This window comes from Notamacropus eugenii, chromosome 1 (assembly GCF_028372415.1).
Source record: "Notamacropus eugenii isolate mMacEug1 chromosome 1, mMacEug1.pri_v2, whole genome shotgun sequence".
NCBI lineage: Eukaryota > Metazoa > Chordata > Mammalia > Diprotodontia > Macropodidae > Notamacropus > Notamacropus eugenii.
The window spans coordinates 21,397,075-21,419,465 of NC_092872.1; the positions used below are offsets into that span (position 1 = coordinate 21,397,075).

The 22,391-nt window shown below is 37.4% G+C and overlaps 1 pseudogene; it reads left to right on the forward strand.

The window, feature by feature from the left end:
• Window positions 1-296: 296 nt before the first annotated feature.
• Window positions 297-1,100, forward strand: LOC140522450 (FGFR1 oncogene partner 2 homolog pseudogene; annotated as a pseudogene).
• Window positions 1,101-22,391: the final 21,291 nt, after the last annotated feature.

Consider the following 22,391-nt stretch of genomic DNA (forward strand, 5'->3'; position numbering starts at 1 on the left):
GAATGATTAAGAGACCATGACAAGAGAAACCTTATGAATGTAATCAATGTGGAAAGGCTTTCAGAAGAAGCTCCGAGCTTGCTTTACATGAGAGAATCCACACTGGAGAGAAACCTGATGAGTGTACTCGATGTGAAAAGACTTTCTCACAGAGCTCCAGTCTTGCTTGACATGAGATAATACACAATGGAGATAAAACGTTATGAATATGATCAATGTAGAAAGTCTTTCACATAGAACCCCAGTCTTGCTCTACATCAGAAAATCCCCAGGGGACAGAGACCTTATAAATGTAATCGATGTGGAAAAACTTTTAGACTCGGACCCACTCTTAATCTGAGTCAGAAAAGTCGCACTACGGAGAAAGTTCATGACTGTAATCAATGTGGAAAAGCTTTTACAAAAGAATCATGACAATGAGGCAGACTCTCTGAATGAACTAACCAAAGCTCTCCACAAGCCAGCAGAAGCAATGAAACAGTGTCAAGAAGAAATTAAAAAACTTAATGAGGTTGCAAGACGATGACCATGATCTACAGTACTTACGGGAAATCAGCAAGAAAAAAGACAAATCAGGGAATTCCAGCAAGAAAGTAAAGAATTAGGCACATCTTTTGAAGAACACCAGTCTGCTTTAGAACTCATAACAAGCAAGTACCGAGAGCAGATATTTAGGTTGCCAATGGTCAACAAAAAGGATGACCTAGGTATTATAATGAAGTTAAAGGAGCAACATTCCAAGGAATTAGGAGTACATGTGGACCAGATTGCCAAAATGGCAGCAGTGGTGAAGAAAGCTATTGAAACTGACGAGCAGCAGGCTTGCCAATCCAAGAAGGAATTTTTCCACTTGAACAAGAAAACAAAGGCTTGAGACAAATCTTTCCGATAACTCAAGAACCATTCCTCAGCCTGGAAAAGACTATGCGTTAGAGAGTATATCTTTGTCTGCATTGGATACCAGTAGTCATTGGAGCCCAAGGAAGAGCTAAAGAACCTGGAAAATCACTGACTTTCTATTGCATAGCTCCTAATAAAAGAACCAGAGTTTACTTAAAAAGTTTCTAATGAACTGAGCACCAGAAAAAGCACAATCTTAAATCAGCCCTTCATTTCATTCCTTTTCATATTATGTATAGTACACTGGTAAATGACATTTTAAAAAGATTTTAGCAGAACATCAGTATTTGGTTGTTATTGACTTTATTCCTATTAAAATTTGTATTGTGAAAGAGGAAACTGCAAGCCATCGCTATTAGATAAACAAAACTTCTCACATGTAGAAACTACTGATCATACTAGACCCCTGCCATGCTGTTATTTTCTTAACTTTTTTATCCAAATATTAAATATCTATCTATCTATCTATCTATCTATCTATCTATCTATCTATCTATCTAGATCTACATAGAATTTATGCAGTTATACCATTTTTTTAAAAGCTATGTTTCTTAACTTGGCCTTATAAAAAAAGGAAATATGTCCATTCCTAAATTTGATCTCTATGTGAAGGCTAGAAAATGGTTATTATATTGTACATGTACTGGGCCTACCTTTACATTTCTTAAGAAATGTCTTTCAAAGATGTCAAGATTATTAAAAAAAAAAAAAAGCTTTTAAAAGATTGATAATCTTTTGATCCTGTGGCATAGACCATAAATTGGATATATGTTTGTTCTTCAAACCTACATCCTAAGAGGTGCTTTTGTTTTAGCCAGTAACATATCATAGCTGATCATGACATTTTGAGAAATAACTGTCCGTAATTTACCGAAGGTAAAGAAATGTAGAAACTATCTTTTCAGTAATGAAAAAGAAAGCTATACTACTTTCTGAGAAAGAGACCCATATAGAAGATTATTCAGTAGGTTGAACTACTACTTTGGGGAGGGGGGAAGGTTAAGTTTGGATTCCTGAATAAATGTCAATTTCGTCAAATTTGTTTTCTGATGGATTTTAGGAATATTAATCTATCCATTGCCCAGCTGTCACAGTGGGAAGGCCTGATATAGCAAACCCAGAATAGAGAGATTTGAAGTGAGCAAAAAAGCCCACTGTATTTATTTTAACCTTGTTAATAGTAAACATCAATTTTTCATCTGATTTATAAAAAAACTCTTTATTTCATATAAAAGTTTGTGTTTCTTATTAGATACCAAGAGGAGCACAGAAACTATAATTATAGGTCTTTCTGAATTTTCCCTTGAGCTCATTTGTTCCTACTAACTTTCAGATTTTTTATGGTCATGATACTGAAACAGATATCTGGAAATAGTTCATTTTCTTGGATTATGCAACAACTGTAAGTTGTTTACATTACCATGTGAATTTTCAAAACAGACCAGCAAGTAAAGAAGTAATTGAAGTTTGGGCCGTTATTTAAATAGGCAATAAAGTAGAAACCAAACTTTCTCAAATTAGCACAGATTGCAAATTCCATTTAGATCGTCTGGTGCTGAAATTCGACTCTTCTAACAGAATCTATTAGTGTACAAAGACTCACATTCCACTAAGAGTAAAAGCAATAGCTATTTACTCAAATTTACCTTCCCAAACATTGCTTCTTTTTTATTTAAAATAAAATAAAACTTTATTCCAGAGGTCTTAGTGAAGATTTTCAATAAAGAAAAGATAATTTTTTCCTTAAAATTGTTTGGTAACTGTCTTCTATCTTATTTTGATTCAGAAGTAGTACTTGACTTGGTGGCAGGTTTGTCCAAATAAATTTTGGTTTTATCCCAATTAACTTAAGGAAATAAAACAAACTACACTGTTAATATTTAGTATGTGGCAATCTTGAGGCAGCTATTATAAAAAATGCTTGATAAGTATTTTTGTAAATAAAGTTTTGATTTATCTCCTTTTGGCCATCATAGACACACTGTGGTTTTTGAGATTTAATTTTAAAAGGATTTTTCAGAGTTTCATTTTGGGTAATAAGTTTTCATCTCATACACATTATTTTTATAATCCAGAAGCCTGAAATATGTGTTTGGAATGTCTACTGTATAAGTTTGTCAATAAAGATGATTGATTTTTTTAAAAAAAAGTTAAAGTATTCTGCAAAGTCATGAGAATATTGTCATTTAGAATAATTCCATCCTTAGTCTCTTAATGGAATGAACTCTTACTGCAACAGGAGACCAGAACAAAGTGAGTCACCCTTAGTCTCCCTCCATCCTGCTCAGGCACTGGTCTGGATGGCGTGAGAACAGTGACTCAATACTAAGAAATTTTAAGACCAAAGATTTGCATTCAGCATGCCAGAGGGAAGACCTGAAGTTTCTGTCCTCTAGGTCAATCTCTTTCTCCCATTCAAAGAATGGATCACTCGGGGCTCTGAAGGTAAAACATAAGAGCACTGGGACCTCAACCTCTTGCCTTGTCACCTAGCCACAGTATCCCCTTCTCTTCATAGCTATCCAAAAAAGGCAGTGGATAAGGTAAATATGATTTTTTGATTTTGTATTTACTGTGGAATAACTCATGTTCAGTTCGTGTCATGCAGACCAGTGATGGCATCTGCTAAACAAAACCCTTCCTTTTCTGAGACAAGCCCTAGTGATCTAGAAATGGTAATGATTGCATCAGCAGTAATGGAAGAAATGGATCTTCTGTCGCCTACAATGAAGGAAAACCCAATTACCAAGAAGACTCAGGTGAGAAGAAGCCATATACAATCAGCCTGACATCTCTGGCTCCAGTTGGGTTAGATTCCAGATATATCCCTGCCTCAAATCTCTCCGCTCTAGTTGATTCTTCTTCCAGCTGTCAAATAGAATTTCCTAAAGTGCAGGTCATGGGCAGCTAGATGGTGGAGGGAATGGTGCTCCAGGCCTGGAGTCAGATCAGACCTGAGTTCAAATCATACCTCAGACACTTACTAGCCCTGTGACCCTGGGTAAGTCTCTTAACCTTGTTTGCCTCAATTTTCTCATCTATAAAGAGCTGGAGAAGGAAATGGCAAACCACTCCTGTATCTTTGCCAAGAAAACCCCGAAAAGGGTCACAAAGTCAGATACAACTGAAAATAACAAGAAAAACAACAAATATCACGAAGAAAGCACCTTCTAAAGTATAAAATATTCCATTATATACAAAGTACTTGAGACAATTGATCAGATACCTGAACTGGACATTACCAGTGTCAATAAATACAAATAGAAAGCCAAATGAGCAGTGCAGAGATAGAAGGATATAAGCAGTCCACCAAAAACTTGTTTCCTTATTGGAAATCCACCCACCTCCCCAAGGATGTCCAGGTCTATTCTGGCGCAGTGTCAGAGACTGAGCAGCAAACTGTAAGCTTACTCCCTCTTTCAAGAAAAGTTGAAATGAATGGAAAACTTGGCAATAGCAAAATAATATAAAGATATAAAATGAGAAAAATTAATATACAATTTGGCCGGAGAATTCAGGCTTATTGTACCATTAACAATAGTGGTAGCCGCCTTTTCAAAAGCATTTTCCTCATAATGGCCCTGTGAGGCAGATGGTAAAAATTTTATCGTTCCCATTTTGCATATGAGAAAACTGTGGCTAGAGCGATAAAGTCACTGGCCCAGGGTCAAAATCTGCCTCAGAGACACACTACCTATATGACCTTGGTCACTTAACTTCTCCCAGAGTCCCTTTTTCCTTATGTGTAAAATGAAGGGGTTAGGTTACATGCCCTATGAGGTCCTTTTCAGCTTTTGATCCTTATATTGAACTCAAATATTTTATCCTCTTAACTTCAGCCAACTGGTCTTTCTCACATGTGGAGACAAGCGGAGTAAGTCTAATCCTTTTTCCATCAGTTAGCCCTTCAAATACTAAACACAGTTATCACGCCCTCCCCCATCCTCCAAATCTTCTCTGTTCTAGACTAAATGTCCCTAGTTCCTTCATCTTTGTTCCAGTCTAGATAGTTTCTTCAGAACCCTTTCACCATCTTGGCCATCTTCTGACCTCACTCAGCTGTGGTTTGCCAGCTACTCTTCTAAGATGTGGTGGCCAGAGCTGACCACAGTTCTCTAGATGTGGTCTAACTAGGGAACAAATACAGTGAGACTATCCTTTCCTTTGCCCTGGGCATGGTACCTCTCTTAATCAATCCAAGATGTTTCCCTATCTCAGTTACATGTAACATATTTCTCTAGAAGGCCCTACGTACTCATCAGTAGCATTGCTGGAAACCTCTGTCTATTTTTCAGCAAATGATTCAAGATATACTAACAGGAGATTTGATACACTAGCTTACAAGGAAACAAAGGAGGTTGGGGGAAAAATGTGTCACAAAAAAATGAAAATGAACATGATAGTCAGGTAAAGGTTGGACTAACTGGTGTCTTAAGGTCCTTCCACTTCTGAGATCTTACAATGTTGTGTAGAGAAAAATGGTTCTTGAGTCCACTGACAACTGAAATAACTGAAAATGATTATAATAAAGAGAAAAGATTCTCACCTTTCCTAATCAAATCAGTAATCAATTGGGCTTAAGTGGAATAGATAGCCACTTTCCTAATGTACATGACTTAAGAAGCACCTAGAAATAACAGACATTTGAAATTTCTAGGACTAGAGTTTCTTCCTGGTATTAAGAATGATTTCCTGAAGATCTCTGTTAAATAGCAAATATTTTACCATGAAAGAGATAACATGTTAACCTACTAGTAGTCTTTAATGCCTTAGAAAGAGGGAATAGTTTATCAGTGTGGAGTAGTAAATGGTTAGAGCACTGGACTTAAAGTTAGGAAGATCTGTGTACAAATACTCAGACATTTATTATCTATATAACCCTGGGCAAGTTACTTAACTTCTCTATGCCTCAGTTTTCTCATCTGTAAAAACAGGGGGCTGTATTCAATAGCCTCTATGCTTCCTTCCAGCTCTAAATTTATGATCTTATGACCTAAGAATGAGAGTTTGAGAAAAGGGGCCACAGGACAAGTTTCTACGTAGATATTTGTGGGAGGAATTCTGAGTAGCCAGCAGACACTAAATTCAGTGGGGGTAGGATTAGTAAGTCACAAAATATTACATATAGAAAAGACCTTAAAAATCATACAAGCCATAGACTTCTTTGGCAATCTGGTAAAGCCTATGGATTCCTTCTCATAATGTTTTAAAACATAGAATATAAAAATGCATGGCATTTCAAAGGAAGTCAGTTATATTGAAATGGTTATTAAAATATTAAAAAAAAAAAAGTTCACAGACTTCTGCTTAAAAACCCCTGATCTAGTCCTTATTTTACAAATGATGAAATTAAGGTTCAGAGAAAGAAGATGATTTGTCTAAGGTGACACCAAATCCAGTCTTCTTACTCAAATTAAGTGACTCTTTCTACAACACTACATGAAAGAATCAGGAGGTAGGGAGAGGGAGTGTGGAAATGAATCTCATGAGGGAGGATTAAAAGGTCTAAAAAACTATGTCACAATTTTGCTATGGACCACAATTTAGAGAACACAACTCTAAGAGCCATGGATTTACTGGTAGGTATTTGTATACTTTATCATAACCTCAATCTTGGTTAATTAGTACCATTTCTTTCCCACAGAGTATCTTAGAATCACAGGATCTCATAACTGGAAAGGGTCTTGAAGTTCGTCTAGCCCAGCTGGTCTTTCCATTGCCCTGTGGGTAACCTGTAATTTTAGTTCTTTTGAGATTGTGGTATTCCATGATTCACAACCATATAGAATCACCAGGACACTATGAATATGGAAGACAGGCTTCAGAAAGAGAGAGTAATTGGAACCATTGAGAACACCACTCAGCTTCCCAACTGCGATGGGACTTGTTCCCCTCTTCCTACTGTAATGGTAATTGAAATGGGAAGATCTTTCCCATTCATTAATAGGCCCATGTGACCTGTTTGGGTTACATGGAAGTCTTAGTCACAAGGAGCCTGTGGTGGGAAGAGTTTGTTGAATGAGTGGAGCAGGAATTGAGTCAGAGTTGGGAAGGACAGAGAAAGCATATAGCTCGCAGTAAATAAGAGAAGGCCATTTGCTTGAAGGTGTTCATTTGTGGGAAGGTCTGATAATGTGTATAGACTTCTTGGTTACCATGATGGATTTGGCTTGCTGGTGCTGGGATTTGGCTTTCTGGTGTCTGAATAAATGTTTGTCTTCTGCCTTCTATATGGAGAGTCTGTTTTACTTTGCAGTTCAGAACTATGCCAGCATCACCATTGGTGCTGTGAATTTTGCCTTTGTGATAGACTAACTCATTCACTGCATATCAGCATCTCAGTAATACTCGTTCTTCATATAGTAATTTTTTCCCATATGATTTGGTAAAGAGCAATCACTTTTGAATATCTGGGCATTTCAATGTGAACATCTATGGGGTTCTGTTGTTTGATGTAATGTCAACCGTAAAAACAAGTACGTGGAAAACCTCACCATCTATAAAGAACATCTTTCCTATTTGGAATTTGTATAGCACAATTCTATCACTTACTACCAGTGAGACTCCAACAAGTTACATAATCTCTCTGTGTTTCAGTTTATTCATCTATCATAGAAGGGCCTGATAACCTCTAAGATTTCTTCCAACTTTAAATCTATTCTATAAGCCTGTATTCTATGATAATGATGAAAACCTTCAGTGATCATGTTTCCCTATTTTATTACTCACTTGATATTGATAACAAAAAGATTATTAAACAAAAGTATCTATATGGGGATACCTGTCAAGAAATAAAATTATGATTTTGAAATCTTAATGAGAGATATCTCATTAGAGGAGAGCCCCATTTTGGCTTACTGGGTCCAAAGATACAGCTTGGCTTTCTCAAGGACTATCTATGTCAAATAACCTAATAGCTTTTCTTTCTCTTTTTTCCTTCTTTCTTTCCTTCCTTCCTTCTTTCTTTCTTTCTTTCTTTCTTTCTTTCTTTCTTTCTTTCTTTCTTTTTTTCTTTCTTTCTTTCTTTCTTTCTTTCTTTCTTTCTTTCCTTCCTTCCTTCCTTCCTTCCTTCCTTCCTTCCTTCCTTCCTTCTTTCTTTCTTTCTTTCTTTCTTTCTTTCTTTCTTTCTTTCTTTCTTTCTTTCTTTCTTTCTTTCTTCCTTTCCTTCTTCCTTTCTTCCTTTCTTTCCTTCTCTCTCTCTCTCTGTCTCTCTTTCTCTGTCTCTCTCTCTCTTTCTCTTTTTCTCTTTTTTTCTTTATCACTAGCCTGGTAGATCAGAGAGTATTGGGAATGTAGTATGCCTACATTTCAGCTAAACACTTGTCAAAGTCTCTTATATCATCCTTTTAGCATACAGAAATGTGAACTTGATGACAATACAATTAGATAGATTCAGAATTGGTTATATGGTGATTAATGGATGGATGGTGGTCTCTAGTCAATGACCCAGAGAGTTTTTATTGCATTGTGCTGTTTAACATTTTAAATCAATGACTTATATGAAGATATAAACAAGGAGCTTATTAAATTTGCTGATGACACAAAATTAGGAAGGATAGTATCCTATTTCCTTCTCATGCTTTCATGAAGACTGCCCTCAATGTGTACATAGACTATTCTTACAAAATTTTTGCAAAGAGAGTTAGACATAAGAATTGGACAACTTTTTTTAGCTATCTTTTTAAAACTAATACTATCCATGATCTTTTCCATTCTTTTATCAATTTTGTCCTCCTTAAGCAAACTTGAAGATTGATACATGAGTTACTTTTTACCTCCAGCATGGATTTTCTTTTTTTATATTAAATTAACTACAATTAGTCTTCCTTATTTCATTTTCTTAACTGCCATTTTCACTTCCTCATATAACTATTGGGAATGGAGGCAATCGAGTGTGATTGTTCCCCTATCATCAATGATGAGATTAGGTTGCTATAATAGTGCTGGCAGATCTGTTCCAATTCATATCTAATTATTGTACTCCATCTAGTTTCATCTGCAAATAGTTTCACAATGTTCTGACTTCATTGAGTTTCATGCCAAGCCTTCTGTAGGCTTTTTTTTTTTTTTGCCTCCAGGTTTTTTTTTTTTTTAACATTTTGTGATGTGATACAGCTCAGAATCATAGAATCACAGAAACGCAGAGTTAAAAGGGATCTCAGAGGTCATCTAATTCAACTCATACCTGAATAAAGGATCCATTTAATAAGTGACCATCCAGTCTTTCCTTAAAGATTTCCAGTGAGGTATAACTCACTACCTGCCAAAGCAACCTATTTCTCTTTTAGATGGCTCTGTTCTTTAGGAAGTTTTTCCTTGTACTAAACCCAAATGTGTCTCCTTCCACCTGCTGTTCCTACTTCTGCCCCCTGGGGCCAAGCAAAACAAATCTGTTCCCCCTTCCACATGATAATTCCTCAAATACAGTCGTCATATACAACCTAAATCCTCTCTTCTCCAGATTAACCCCAGTTTTTTCAACTGATAGAGTTGGAATATTCTCTTTCAAGTGTAGCTTAACCAATAAAGAGTATCATGGAATAATTACCTCCCTAGTCCTGGTAATTATTCTTCTTTTGCTAAAACTTAACCTTTGCATTGGCTTTTTAAACTGCTATATCACATGGTTGAGTTACATTTAGTTTCAAGTCTACTAACTTCCTCAGATCTTTTTCAGATGAACTTCTGCCTAGCCATGCTTCCCTGACCTTAGATCAATAAGACTGATTTATTTTGAACCCAAATGTAACACTCATCTAGGTGGCAGAGTGGATAGAGTACCTGACGGAGTCAAGAAAACTCATCTTCCTGCGTTCAAATCTGGTCTCAGACATATATTAGCTTTGTGACCCTAGGAAGGTCACTGAACCCTGTTTGCCTCAGTTTTCTCATCTGTAAAATTAGCTGGAGAAGGAAATGGCAAACCACTCTTGTATTTTTGTCAAAAAAATCCTAAGTGGGGTCATGAAGAGTCAAACATGACTGGAAAGACTGAACAATCACCACTTAATTTCATCTTCCTAGATTCAACCCAATATTCTAAATTATTAAGATTTTTTTATTCTGAGTGTCATCCAATATCACTGTCATCTTTATATCATCTACAAATCTGATATGTGCCACTCTATTCCATTTTTATCACCTCTCATCTGAACAATTGCAATGTCCTCTAACTGATCTTCCTTCTTGTACTCTGGTCTTCAATCCATTACAGCTGTCAAAATTATATTCATAATGCATAGATAGGACCATAAAATTCCTCTGATAACTCTTCCCTTCTCTCCCCCAAGAAATCATAAAAACCCAATCCTTCAATGGCTCTTTATTGACTACAGGAAAAAACAGAAACAATTTATTGTAACACTTAAGGCCCTCCACCATGTGCTTCCAACCAATGTTTCCCATCATATTTCACTCTCCTTTTTCATACACTGTGTCCCAGAGAGTTTAGACTGCTAGCTGATTTGATCTCCATAACTTCCTTCTTACAATTTCACCCTTTCCTTTGCATTCCCTTCTTCTTAGAGCAGTTTATCCAGATCTTTTCTAGATCCCATAATAGTACTCTACCTTGTAGCATCTGAATCATTTTTCATCATTATATCCCCAGGGCTATGCTATTGTGCACAGAACGCTGAACTGAGAAGATGCCCAATAAATATTTGTTAACTTGAACCATTCTTATTGTGGTGATATGACTCCTAAAGCTCTTTTGGATTCTCACTGTGGTATCGAAAGGATCCTGTGCTCTCAAAGGCTATGGCACGGGATCACATGGTCTATCCTGTTCAGAAGACTTTAAGTAAGGGCCTGGTGATATCAGTCTGTCAGCAAACATTAATTAGACACTTACTATGTGCCAGACACTTTTCTAAGTGCTGAGAATGAAAAGAAAGGAAAACAAAACCCACTCCCTGTTCTTAGAATTCACATTCTAGTGAAGGAGGCACCATGCAAATATATAATACATCTGTTGTTTGAGAACCAGCCAAGTTTAGAGTCACTACACTAGGTTGGCAACAGGGTGATGACTTGAATTCAACGCAGCTCTCACAGGTCATCTCCTATGTCATATTCTTGAAGCATCAAGGTGCTGAAGAAATATGGTGATCACTACTGTCCCAGCCTTATTTCACAAGACTCACTTTGGACCAAGCCATGTTTCTGCCAGACTGGACTTTTTAAACTCTGTTTTTACTCTATCCTCTCCTGCCTCCATTCATTTGTCCAACAGGTCTTTCATGTCCGGAGTATACCTCACCTCTGCACTCATAGCTTATTCATATACTACAAATATGTGCCTAGATCCAAGTATAGTGAGAACAACAGAGTGTTTGATATTTCCATGGAGAAGTGGTCCTTCTTTAAAACATGCCATCAACACTAAAATGACAAGAACAATTGCTATGAAAGAAACATTTTTAGGAAGACAGTTTAAGTTCATTATGCCTTTAATAAGCCTTAAATCTTTTCTTTCTCCAAAAATAAAGCTAAGTATAGCCTCCAAATTAAAGAAATTGAACTAAAATATCTTATTAATCCTTTGATGTCCATTTTTGACCTGCAAGTTGGTTAAAGAAAAGGCAACAGGCTAAATGCATATGGTATTTATTAATTCCCTCTTAAAGAAAATGGTAACATAGCACTACAGAGTCAGGACCAAGACCTGGCTGATCCAGTACTGAAATCATCTTGCTTAAATACATTTTACCATGAGAAAGGAATGCTCTTAGTTGGACAAATTATAAATTTAGTAAGACAAAACAATTACCAAAGTAGTGTCAATTGGGTTTTATGATCCCAAGCTATGTGAATTTCCTCTCTGTAGCATATGTCTCTATGACATATGATAAGGAGAAAATTCCACCGCTCTAGTGGCAGGCATCCTGTCCTAAACAGGTCTCTGAAACTGCTGACACAGGAAAGGGTATTTTTAACAGAGCTGACAAAGTTACAATTACAACCCAGGACATCTGTGTTTTTCCTTATCAATAACATGCCATAAAAAAGGGTCTCCTAAGGAAATTACTATCTCAGCCCCATTTGCTTCACTGAAGCATTCTCTGAGTTTACTTAAGATAACAAAAGAGCCTATTAGGTCCAGACTATTCTTAATTCAAGCTTTGGCCCTTATTAAAGTCCAAAATTTATATTAAATATTATCACCATTGATGACATCAAGTTATGGAGTTGCTGAAAATTACATTAAACAGTTTTGTGATCTCATGGGATCTTTCTCCAGTGATATCAAAATGTCAGTTAGATTCTATGAGTGAAAAATTCTTAATGTGCACCCAGAAAAAGTTATAGATTGAAGACTTCAAACTTTTCTCCAAAGGTCACATGGAACCAATGGAAGAGATTAATACCTACAATTATCTTGGATTTCTCCAGGCAAGACACATCAAGCATAAAGATATCACAAGGAAGGTTGCATCTAAATACACTGAAATTTACTGGCATCTTGAAATCAAAGCTAAATGGAAAAACCATATATTAAGCAATTAATATCTATGCAGTGGCTGTCTTGATGCATACTTTATAAACTGCAAAATGGGCCAGAATAGATTTGGAAAGTATCTTAAGTCAAAACATAATGTCCATCACCCTGAGATACATTAACATATATGTTATATAATTTATATTCTCTATCATGTATAATTATAATATATAATGTTATGCTATATAATGTACAGCAATACTAATATAACAATGTTAATATTTTCTTACAAAAAAGAAGGAAGAGTTTTGATAGAAATTCTTAGAAAACATCTTCAACTGGTCAAAAACTTACGCAAAAATTTCTGGAATAAGTAGACATTATTTCACCAAGTAATAATAAAGGATGATAGCAGACACATGCCATTAAAAGGAAGGAAATAAACTTTAATTAAGCACCAACATATGTCAGACACTGTGCTAAGTGCTTTACAAATATTACCTTATTTCAATCTCACAACAACCCTAAAAAGTAGGTGTTATTATCTTCATTTTACAGATGAGAAAACTGAGGCAGATAGAAGTTAAGTGATATACCGAGGGTCATACATCTAGCCAGTGTCTGAAACTGAATCTGAACCAAAGTCTTCTTGACTCTAGATTCAGAATTGTATTCACTGTATCAACTAGCTAATTCAGTGCATTTGTCTAATGTAGTTGAAACTGGTTTACCTTCAGATGGAATCTACAAAATAGCTAAGATCTAAGAAGGAAAACAAAAGACCCTCCATGAGCATCATCTATAGGAATACAACCTACAACCTGACAAAGAATCCTAGAACAAATGGCTCAGTTATGCAGATTTTTTTAATTTTTAAAATGAAGGCACTTATAATGGCAGTTCAGGAGTAAATTGTTGTTACCATATAATGCAGAACAATTTATACTTAAGGAGACCAAACAGTGATCCATGAAATTTATTCCAAGAAATGTTAGAAACTATATAACACATTCATTCAAGTTATTTAAAAAAAAACACCTGCTATTCTTTTATATCAAATGTTCCATGAACTGTTGTGTAGCTGGATAAAAGAATTACTTTTTGTTATTGAATATAAGTATTAGGATGTAAACTAATACTTAGTCAGATATGAGCTGTTGGTTGGAATTATATATCAGAAGTTCACTCTTTTCCATGATTCAAATGACAAAACCCCATACTAAAAATGCAAACCTCAAAATATCCTGGAGAACTTGACCTTTAAGCTGTCCTAGAGCTAGATGGTTATGCTTACTCTAGACCTTCCTTCTCTGATCCATGACCCTTATAATCATCTAATCTTTCCCTTTTCTCTGTATTCTGCATATAATCAAATCTTCCAAGGAAAGTGCCCTCCAGGCACTTTCCAGGACTGCTTTATAGGGCTTACCCCATGGATTCCCCTTTTCCATAGTTCCCCATTCTCAGAACAATGAGTATTATTGTAGGTGGCAGAGAGTATACTACCCCAAGGTAGGGCACATCAGTGTAGTAACACTGTTCTATACTCTCTCATTGACCTTTCTAAAAAATCTCCTCCCCGTGTCCATGCTCCCCCACTCCTCCAAGGGCCAGTTGACCTTATGGGTTTCAACTTCTCCCCTCCTAGAACAAGTAGATTTTCAGGCACCAAATCCCCCAGACCTGATTCTGGTAAGGTCTTCTTCTACCTTCACCCATACAAACATTCATCAGTGGAACCTCCTCCCACTTCTAAAGTAAGGTCTCCTTTTCCTGTCCTTTTTTCTATCTTTTCTTCCTCCTCCTCCCCAACTCCCTTAGAATCTTCTCTTTCTGAGACCACAGAGATCACCTCGCCCTCATGGCTAAGCCCTTGATTTGACCCCAGCATATCTCTCCTCACTATCCTCCTGTTCCCCCTCACCCTTCACATACCCTCCCATGTTGTAATGTAGCCTCACAAAAGAAGCATTACCTGTAGTTGGGGAGGTTGCCAGGTTCTGTTTATAATGACCCCTGACCGCCTCTTCACTGTTATTTCTACCTGGGCAATTACCACGGACCAAACTTTACCCACAGTCTCCCTGATAGAGTATTGAATGATAAAAACTAAAAACAACATTTTAAATCAATGTCACCAAGCCACATACTTATAATCTCCAAGCCTCATGGAATGAGAAACTTTCAATATAAGAAGACCTACGAGAGGAGGTAAAAAATCAGGTAGCAGTAAGATGTGGTATAGATGATTCTGGTTTTCCTGTCTGCTAATAGAGAGATACCAAGGATGCTTTCAGTGAGTCTAAAGAAGATGAAACTATATCCTAATACTTTTCTTCAACAACAAAAAGCAATTATTTTATCCATTTTATCCAATTCAACAGTCCATTAAGTATTAAATATAAAAGAATAATAGTAGGGGATAGACTTGTTCTGGGACCATTTGTATCTGAAACATGACATAAAGATGAGAAGAATGGGATATTAACAAGAGTGACATTTGGGAGCAGGATGAGATTCATATCATTCTTGTCATCCTGCCTGCTGTGGGACCATCCCAAAGAAGCTTTGGATAACACTACAAAAGATGAGCTTCCACCCCAATGTTTTTATTCAATTATAAAAATGCTCTCATTTCATCTACCTGGATAAAAGTCTACAGAATGGTTAATGTAAAAGAATCACAGCAGAATAGGAGCCTCATCCAGAACAATTTCTATCTGAGCTCCATTAGAAAAGACAAAATAAATGATAAGAATAGGAATTCTGGTAGTAATAAGATAGTAATACTGGTGGTGGTGATGATGATGATGGCTACCATTTATCTTGTGTTTTCAGATTTATAAAGTGCTTTCCAAGGCAAGGAGTGGTTCACTTTTTATTTCTTTATTGCTGCACTTTGCACTAAATAGGTACTAAATAAATGATTGTTGAATTATGCTGGAAGAACTCTATTCATTCAAAAAAACCCACAAAAATAAGGGATTCATGATATGTAATTTGGATTTGGAGCATGGAACCTGGATTCTGTGACACTTACTATCTGCATGATTGTGGGAAAGCTATCCAAACTCATTGAATCTCACCTGTAAAATGAGGGGATTAGATCAGACCACCTCTGAAGTTCTTTCTAGCTTTTAATCTATAATTCTCTTTTCCCATGATCCTAGTTACAGGAAGGAGGTAGGGTGATAGAACTAGTGCTGGACTTGGAATCATGAAGATCTGAATTCAAATCCCATCTCAGATACCTTTTAGCCATCTGACTATGGGCAAGACTCAATTTTATCATCTATAAAGTGGGGATAATAAGCCTAAAATACTTACCTCTTAATATTGTTCTAAGGCAAGTGACATAATACATTTAAATCAACTCAAAAACTTCAAGCACTCTATGTGTTGGCCATTTATTCTTTTGGATAAATCCCCTTGTGCCAAAGAGTGGGAAAACTCAGGGCTCCAAAGATTAAGGTTTGCATGGTTCATTTTTAGTATTCATCATTTGTAATTCTAAACCTTTGTATGAGGGTTGCAAGGGTGTATCTTTGAGTCAGGGACTGTTTTTTCTTATTGCTTGTTTTGCCTTTCTTTTTTTATTTCCACTTAACACAATCCCATATAGTAGATGCTATATTAATAGTAATGTTAATTAATTAATATTAATATTAGTTAATAATTAATTTGTTAATATTAATAACAATATTAATATTAATGTTTGCTGAGCAACCGACTTAGAATCATCATGCCTTCTACAGAGACCTAGGGGATCAAAAACTTCATCAACTGGAAATAGCCCCAACTCAAGAGCTAATTTTATGGAGGAATTTATATTGAATCATTTTGCCTCAGTTTTCCCATTAGTAAAATAGAGGACTAATTGTTGTTCATCTTTCTTTCTTGAAGAAGACGAATGACATCAAGAGGATGATGTCTTGACTTGCAAGTGAACTGGATTTAAGTGAGGCAGGACTGCACAAAGTCATCAGCCTCACTCTCTCCTCCAGAGTCATGGGAGTTCAGCGTCAAGACATAGGTCAGGATGACTAACAATGGCTCCAGATGCAGTGAGGGACTCTGGCCTTTCTAAGCCTTTCTTTCCCAAGTCTCAGTTTGTCTGAGGCAACACCCATTCAGTGATTAAAGGCTAAGTAAGAATTGAGGTAAAAAAAAAAGACTAGTTTGATGTTCCAAAAGAATCAGTCTTGGAGGGGAAGATCCTGACCAGAAAACCAGATAATATTAAGTGAAGGATAAAGCATGGAGACCCATGTTCACCAAAGGCTTTTTTTTTTTTTTTTTTTGCCACCATTATTGGGGATGTAATATAGAGAATCCTAAGAGGAAGAATCCCTATAGATGGCCAGAACTTCTAGGTGCTCCTGTTTGTGTATAGCATTTTGCTAATTGCATGCAACCCCATGATATTCCCAAACATCTTCAATGACCTCCACAAATATTGAAATGAGGATGTTCTAACAATCTATTGAAGAAAAGCCAAATGAATGAATCTGTATTGCCATACCATAACATTGAGCTGGATGAGTGGTCCATTGAGTTAGTTCATCAGTTCTTATTATTTAGTTGTTGTAAGTTGTGTTTGACTCTCCATGACCCAATTTAGGGTTTTCTTGTCAAAGATACTGGAATGGTTTGCTATTTCTTTCTCCAGCTCATTGTATAGATGAGGAAACTGAGGAAAACAGGGTTAAGTGACTTGCCCAAAGTCACATAGTAGTAAAAGTAAATGTCTAAGGCCAGATTTGAACTCAGGAAGATGAGTCTTCCTAACTCCAGGCCCAACACTCTAGCCACTGCACCAGATGCTGCCTAAAAGGGCAATGGAGAGATACGTGGTGAGCCATGTAACTTGCAGAATACTACCAGTGATATCTTACATGGAAGAAGCAACATGAAAAGCATCATCAAGGAAATGTATGATTGGAAAAGGAGATGGGTTAATCGTGTTAAGAACAAAGAATAAATAGCTTGACAGTCCAGATATTGTACTGGTCTTGACAGAATGATAAAAGACCTAGACGAAGACTCTCAGCATGTTGGGTAGATCCTCCATGAAGGTTTATGGGAGAACATGAACAAGAATCACACGGTATGTGAAGTTGTGTGTGGAATTTGATTGTATCACTGGAGGGAATATATATATATATATTATACATACATACATACATATATATATATATATATATATATATATATATAGAGAGAGAGAGAGAGAGAGAGAGAGAGAGAGAGAGAGAGAGAGAGAGAGAGAATATTAGGAGTCCATTGGAATGTATTGAAAATGGAGAATTCCATCCTTTATCTAATCAGGCTAACACAAAGATAAATGAAGGGACATCTCAGAAAATGCTTCAAAACTCTGAGAAAGAAGCTACTCTCCCAGGGAAAGGATTTTGTTTACTGAGCATTTGCAAAAGGCTCCTATGGAGATAGGGCCACTATAGAAATTGATCATTCAAAGCAGAGCAACCCTAGAGGTCATGGTGACCAGTGGAGAGGTTACTTGGTGTTCACTCATTCACCTTGATGCAGTGGTGCCATCTTGGCGAGTTTTAAGATTTATTACTGCCATGTCTAGAGGAAATTTTCCTGAGATTGTGGCATCCAGTGACAATTAAGCTGAGCTCTCAGCATCCCCAGAGAACTTCCTCAGTGTAGCCCAGCAGCTGCAAGTACTGGATGAAATTTATAGCTATGAACTACAGGGCACATAACCAGGCCTGATTTATGGGAATGCGCAAAGATCAGGGGAGCCCAGCTGATATTTGATGACTTTTTCTTTCCGGAGCAGCAGTTAGAATGTTACTTTCCTTCCACCCTGGAAATTTCCCTAACCTAGGAGTGCCATCCTGGGGAAAAGGGAAGCCCTTTCTGTTCAGTTCAGTTAGGTGTCATCAGAGGGACACTTCCCAGCTCTGGCAAAGGCCAGGGCAGACCCGTTTGTTTGGAAGTCGTTCCTTGCGGAGAGCTTCCCAATGGTTCCCTGGCATTGTGTGCAGTGCTATAATTATGGCCTTCACAGCTGTCAGCCAAGGAGACAGCCCAGAAAATGAGGCTGGTTCAGTAAATATTTAACCAAATTATGCAAAGCATGCTGCAAAAGAGACTCAGCTGCGAAGATTAGGCCTGAGTAGTAGAAGAGCCCTTCATTCAAAGGAGCCTGGGGTGGGGGGGAAGAGGGGAATCCCTCCTTCTCTGTCTCAGAGGGAAACCTGAATCCATGGCTGCTGGCTGAACCTTTGAGCAAGCTGCAGAGGTCTGGGAGTTGCCAAAAACTGGGAGCCAGGCTTTATGTCTTAATTCACTCCGGTTTACATCAATTCACTTCACAGGGCTATAAGTAAATTTTGCTCCAGGATCCAAAGATAGAAAATTAGAGAAGTAGGCACAGCAACTGTTCCAGGAGAGCTGGTAGTTATACTGATCAGATAGATACACACATACACACACATACATGTGTGTATATACACACAACATATACATATGTGTGTATATTCATGCATGTGTGTCTACATATATAAACACATACACATATATACATGCATACATACATTTCCATATCTATATATAGTACACTAGGCTTCCTTCCACAACCATTAGGGGATTCCAGCAGGGATTGTCTTGGCAGTGTAGGTTTTCACTCTGAGTCCTTAGGCAGGTCATCAAATCTCTTTCTTCCTCATTATCCCCAGATGTAAATGAGTAGTCCAATGTCAAATCAGAGAAGTGGCCAGTGGAGCATCCCAAGGATCCAAATTTGACTGGTGTTTAACGTTTTTATCAGGACATGCTTTATCAAATTTGCAGATGGCACAAAGCTGAGAGGGACAGCTAATACACTGGTTAGTAGTCTTCTTTATGGGCTAGACCACGGAGTCAGTTCTAATAAAATGAAATGTAATAGGAAGAGTTGTAACTGTTTCTCTAAGCCTAAATTTGCTCCTTTGCAACTTCCTGTTATTATCAGAAGCAAGACAAGCCTAATCCCTCTTTCACATGATGCCCCTTGTAGATGGCTAGCGCATCTCCTCCACTGGACCATTTCTGGTTGCTTCAACAGATCATAGATTGACAGCCTCAGCTCCCTTTACTATCTTGCTTGCCTTTCTCTGGATCTAACAGCTTCCAAATACCCTTCCTAAAATGTGCCTCTGCCACACTTACTGTTCTTCACACATGATATCTCACCTCCCAAATCTTTCTGTGCACAGATGATGCCCTGCATTCTCACCTCCACCTCTTGGAACCCCTGGTTCCCTTCAAGACTCAGTTCCAATGCCACCTTCCATGGGAAGCCTTTAGTTACAGGTCATCTACTTATATGTTGTTTCTCAAATTAAGGATGTAAACTCCTTGAGGGTTGGGATGATTTTTGTTTTTTCTCCATGCCCCCAACACTTACCATAGTGCTTAGAATATGAGTAAGTGCTTAATAACTACTTATGGATTGATCAGTTAGTGGGGAGAACTGAACACAATACTCCAGAGGTGTGCTGACATGAGCAGAATTCAATATAACTTGACTGCCATATCACACAGTTTTCAAGTCAACAAGTATGTATTAACTACCTACTGTACATGAGGCACCATGCTAACTTCAGAGGATGCAAAAAAAGGTAAAAAAAATTGTTTTTAGTTCTGTTAGTGTGCAGTTCACCAACACTCCCAATCTTATTTCAACTAGAACTATCCCACGTGTAAGATTTTACACTTAGACTCTTTAACTTTCATCTTGCTAAACTCAGAACAATATTCTCATTTTTCAAGTAAACCACTGTTGATTGGATATGAGATGCTAGCCCAACGTTGCAGTTGTGGGAGATTAGAGCAACTATGATATCAAAGAGAAAGCAGAAAAATAAAAAAGAAATATCAGGATTAGGAGGAAACGTAATAAATTAATGTTGGGACCCATTCAGTTTGATATGGAACACAAAGTTTAAAAAATAATCTAGAAATGATCAAATGCTCATAAGTCAGAGCTAGAAAGACATGTTTGGAAATTATCTCCGTAGGGTCATACCTAAAGCCATGGGCATGAATGGGATTCCCAAGGAAGACAGTATATAGAAGACAGATGAAGGCTAAGGGCAGAACCTTGGGGAACATTCATGTTGTGGAATCAAAAAAGGATCAAGAGTCAGTAAAAAAAAAATAATCAGAGAAGGAGTGATTGGAGAATAGAAAGGAGGAAGTCCAGGAGTTTCCATAGCTGAGGGAGGAGAAGTATCCAGTAGGAGGAAATTATCAACTGTGTCAAAAGTCACAAAGAAGTCAAGGAAGATAATCATAAATAAAAGTCACTGGATGTCATGAGGAGGCTATCAATGATGCCCTTTGAAAGAGTACATTCAATATAATAGTGAGAAGGGGCAGAATAAAAGATAGACTGCAAGAAAAAGAGTGAAGAAAGGGTGGGTAGAGAAGAAGTGAATTCATCAGTATTGACAGCTTTTCCCAGGATTTTAGCAGTGAGAAAGAGACAATGGGGCCACAGGTGGCCAGCTGGGTAGAGTAGAAAAATCAAGGGAAGGGACTTTGAGAATGAAGAGGCACTGGGGAAGGAGCCAATGGACAGAGAGAATTAAGAGAAACAAATGCATCCTCACCATAAGGAAGCATTTGGTAAATACCCACACATACATGGCACAGAACCAGTAAAGGAAAACAGTCTTTGTCCTTCAGCAGCTTATGATCTAAGACAGCAACGTCAAGGAAGATAAACATACAAAAGAACATGAAGAGGCACACACACCTGCACAAACACTGAGTGATTTATAACTTCAACAAATAACATTTTTACATTAGCTACAAAGAGTGGTTCGAGGAGGCTGGTGTGGTAGAAAGTAAAAAGTGAAAAGCCTAAGTGTCACCTGTTGGAAACAAAGTCACTTGCTCTGGTAGAGTGAGTGTGCCCTGCATTTAAGAAAAGAAGTCCCAGACTTACCAAACAGATAAGTTAACAGATTCATATTCAATACAGGATTTTTTTTTGAATAGTGAACTCATTCACTCATTTATTCAACAGATATTGTTGAATTTCTACTGTGTTCAGCACTGCATTTATCCTTTGAAGTCATAGCATCATAGAGTTTCAGAGCTGGAAGAGACTTCACAGGGAATCTTTTTCATCTGAGATAGATCTGCGACTTTTAGTGGACTACAAGCTCAGTATGAGTCTCCAATACAACATGGTGGTCAAAAAAGCTAATGAGATCTGAGGCTGCCTCAGAGGAGGTATCGTGCCCAGAACATGGACATGCTGTGGTCACACCATAGATCTAGAGGAGCATGGTCCATTCAGAGTACCATGTTAGTAAGGATGTTGACAAGTTTGAGCTTGTCAAAAAGAAGGTAAGCAGCATGGTCAAGGCCTCAAGCCTATTCCATGCAAAGACTGGTTAAATGACAAGGAATTTTGAACCTAGAAAAGAAAAATCTTGAGGCAGGGAAGGGATAATAACTACTATTTTTGAGCATTCAAAGGGTTGCCTTGTGGGAAAGGGATTAGGTTTATTCAATCTGGAGTGAGAGAACAGGAATAGAAACAAAGAACAAACATTTCAAGAGGCAGATTTAGGTTTAGGTTTAATGGGAAGAAATAAAAAACTTTTTAACAGAGCTACTTCAAAGTGAAATGGGTGGGCCTGGAAGGATTGGGTCTCACCTAATTTGAAGTCTTCTGGCAAAAGGTGGATAACTACTTGGAGAGCATATTGGTCAGGTGCACTTTGGCCTCATGGCCTCTGAAGTCCTTATGACCCTGAGACCTATTTTGACAATATCCCAGACAATGGGTGGCCCAGTCTCCAACTAAAAAGCCCCAAGTTCACAAGGTATTGGCTACTTAACAGAGTGCCTGAGGAAGGGAAGAATTTGTAATTCTTAGACAAAATATTAGGAGCTATTACCAATTGATTTATTGGGAATTACGGTAAAAATGATGATGTCAGTCAGTTGCAAAGTAGGATTTCATTTACCAAAGTACTATTTATTGAAAGCTTCTTGGGATTACAGTCTGTTTAGTAAGTGA